This window comes from Mixophyes fleayi, unplaced genomic scaffold (genome assembly GCF_038048845.1).
Source record: "Mixophyes fleayi isolate aMixFle1 unplaced genomic scaffold, aMixFle1.hap1 Scaffold_171, whole genome shotgun sequence".
Taxonomy (NCBI): domain Eukaryota; kingdom Metazoa; phylum Chordata; class Amphibia; order Anura; family Limnodynastidae; genus Mixophyes; species Mixophyes fleayi.
This window is the reverse complement of record NW_027446046.1, coordinates 22,501-25,000: the sequence shown is the minus strand read 5'-3', so window position 1 is coordinate 25,000 and position 2,500 is coordinate 22,501. Positions and strand designations below refer to the sequence as shown.

The 2,500-nt window shown below is 46.3% G+C and overlaps 3 non-coding genes and 8 pseudogenes across 3 annotated transcripts; all 11 read right to left on the bottom strand.

Moving 5' to 3' along the window:
• Nucleotides 1–159: 159 nt before the first annotated feature.
• On the bottom strand, nucleotides 160–278 carry LOC142117295 (5S ribosomal RNA). The gene has a single exon (XR_012682765.1). It is a non-coding gene; the product is annotated as a 5S ribosomal RNA (ribosomal RNA).
• Nucleotides 279–359: 81 nt separating this feature from the next.
• On the bottom strand, nucleotides 360–478 carry LOC142117370 (5S ribosomal RNA). Its single transcript, XR_012682788.1, has one exon. It is a non-coding gene; the product is annotated as a 5S ribosomal RNA (ribosomal RNA).
• Nucleotides 479–557: 79 nt separating this feature from the next.
• On the bottom strand, nucleotides 558–676 carry LOC142117864 (5S ribosomal RNA; annotated as a pseudogene).
• An 81-nt stretch (nucleotides 677–757) lies between these two features.
• Nucleotides 758–866, bottom strand: LOC142117294 (5S ribosomal RNA; annotated as a pseudogene).
• Nucleotides 867–946: 80 nt separating this feature from the next.
• Nucleotides 947–1,065, bottom strand: LOC142117199 (5S ribosomal RNA; annotated as a pseudogene).
• An 82-nt stretch (nucleotides 1,066–1,147) lies between these two features.
• Nucleotides 1,148–1,266, bottom strand: LOC142117509 (5S ribosomal RNA). The gene has a single exon (XR_012682915.1). It is a non-coding gene; the product is annotated as a 5S ribosomal RNA (ribosomal RNA).
• A 239-nt stretch (nucleotides 1,267–1,505) lies between these two features.
• Nucleotides 1,506–1,624, bottom strand: LOC142117252 (5S ribosomal RNA; annotated as a pseudogene).
• Nucleotides 1,625–1,704: 80 nt separating this feature from the next.
• On the bottom strand, nucleotides 1,705–1,823 carry LOC142117238 (5S ribosomal RNA; annotated as a pseudogene).
• An 81-nt stretch (nucleotides 1,824–1,904) lies between these two features.
• Nucleotides 1,905–2,023, bottom strand: LOC142117705 (5S ribosomal RNA; annotated as a pseudogene).
• Nucleotides 2,024–2,104: 81 nt separating this feature from the next.
• On the bottom strand, nucleotides 2,105–2,223 carry LOC142117724 (5S ribosomal RNA; annotated as a pseudogene).
• A 241-nt stretch (nucleotides 2,224–2,464) lies between these two features.
• The window catches only part of LOC142117879 (5S ribosomal RNA), a 119-nt pseudogene continuing 83 nt past the window's right edge, over nucleotides 2,465–2,500 (bottom strand).

The window sequence follows — 2,500 nt, the reverse complement described above, 5'->3', positions numbered from 1 at the left end:
GTACTAACTAGGCCTGGCGCGGCTTATCTTTCAAGATCAGACGAGATTGTGCTTGTTCAAGGTGGAGTGGCTGTAGATATTAGTTTCCTATTGACCTACATCTCTTATACATCTCAACACCAGCATTGAAGGAAGCCAGAACAAGAGAGAAAAAAAAAAGGCCTACAGCACCTGGTATTCCCAGGTGGTCTCCCATCCAAGTACTAACCAGGCCCAGCCCTGCTTAGCTTTCAAGATCAGATGAGATTGGGCTTGTTCAGGGTGGTGTGGCTGTAGGTATTGTTTTCATATTGACCTACATCTCTTATACATCTAGAAACCAGCATTGAAGGAAGCCGGAACAAGAGAGAAGAAAAAAAGGCCTACAGCACCTGGTATTCCCAGGTGGTCTCCCATCCAAGTACTAACCAGGCCCGGCTCTGCTTAGCTTCCAAGATCAGATGAGATTGGGCTTGTTCAGGGTGGTGTGGCTGTAGGTATTGGTTTCCTATTGACCTACATCTCTTATACATCTCAAAACCAGCATTGAAGGAGGCCGGAACAAGAGAGAAAAAAAAAGCCTACAGCACCTGGTATTCCCAGGTGGTCTCCCATCCAAGTACTAACGAGTCCCGGCCCTTCTTAGCTTCCAAGATCAGATGAGATTGGGCTTGTTCAGGGTGGTGTGGCTGTAGGTATTGTTTTCCTATTGACCTACATCTCTTATACATCTAGAAACCAGCATTGAAGGAAGCCGGAACAAGAGAGAAGAAAAAAAGGCCTACAGCACCTGGTATTCCCATGTGGTCTCCCATCCAAGTACTAACCAGGCCCGGCTCTGCTTAGCTTCCAAGATCAGGCTTGTTCAGGGTGGTGTGGCTGTAGGTATTGGTTTCCTATTGACCTACATCTCTTATACATCTCAAAACCAGCATTGAAGGAGGCCGGAACAAGAGAAAAAAAAAAAAGCCTACAGCAACTGGTATTTCCAGGTGGTCTCCCATCCAAGTACTAACCAGGCCCGTCACTGCTTAGCTTCCAAGATCAGACGAGATTGGGCTTGTTCAGGGTGGTGCGGCTGTAGGTATTGTTTTACTATTGACCTACATCTCTTATACATCTAAAAACAAGCATTGAAGGAAGCCGGAACAAGAGAGAAAAAAAAAAAGGCCTACAGCACCTGGTATTCCCAGGTGGTCTCCCATCTAAGTACTAACCAGGCCCGGCACTGCTTAGCTTCCAAGATCAGACGAGATTGGGCTTGTCCAGGGTGGTGTGGCTGTAGGTATTGGTTTTCTAATAACCTACATCACTTATACATTTTAAAACCAGCATTGAAGGAAGCCAGAACAAGAGAGAAAAAAAAAAGTACTAACCAGGCCCGGACCTGCTGAGCTTTCAAGAGCAGACGAGTTTCGGCTTGTTCAGGGTGGTGTGGCTGTAGGTATTGGTTTCCTATTGACCTACATCTCTTATACATCTCAAAACTAGCATTGAAGGAGGCCGGAACAAGAGAGAAAAAAAAAAGCCTACAGCACCTGGTATTTCCTTGTGGTCTCCCATCGAAGTGCTAACCAGGCCCAGCCCTGCTTAGCTTCCAAGATCAGACGAGATTGGGCTTGTACAGGGTGGTGCGGCTGTAGCTATCTTTTTCCTATTGACCTACATCTCTTATACATCTCAAAACCAGCATTGAAGGAGGCCGGAACAAGAGAGAAAAAAAAATGCCTACTGCACATGGTATTTCCAGGTGGTCTCCCATCCAAGTACTAACCAGGCCCAGCCCTGCTTAGCTTCCAAGATCAGACAAAATTGGGCTTGTTCAGGGTGGTGTGGCTGTAGGTATTGGTTTCCTATTGATCTACATCTCTTATAGATCTCAAAACCAGCATTGAAGAAAGTCGGAACAAGAGAGAAAAAAAAAGGGCCTACAGCACCTGGTATTCCCAGGTGGTCTCGCATCCAAGTACTAACCAGGCCTGGCTCTGCTTAGCTTCCAAGATCAGATGAGATTGGGCTTGTTCAGGGTGGTGTGGCTGTAGGCATTGTTTGCCTATTGACCTACATCTCTTATACATCTAAAAACCAGCATTGAAGGAAGCCGGAACAAGAGAGAAAAAAAAAAGGCCTACAGCACCTGGTATTCCCAGGTGGTCTCCCACCCAAGTACTAACCAGGCCCGTCACTGCTTAGCTTCCAAGATCAGACGAGAGTGGGCTTGTTCAGGGTGGTGTGGCTGTAGGTATTGGTTTCCTAATGACCTACATCACTTATACATCTCAAAACCAGCATTGAAGGAAGCCAGAACAAGAGAGAAAAAAAAAAGTACTAACCAGGCCCGGACCTGCTTAGCTTTCAAGATCAGACGAGATTGGGCTTGTTCAGGGTGGTGTGGCTGCAGGTATAGATTTCCTATTGACCTACATCTCTTATACATCTCAAAACCAGCATTGAAGGAAGTCGGAACAAGAGAGAAAAAAAAAAGGGCCTACAGCACCTGGTATTCCCAGGTGGTCTCGCA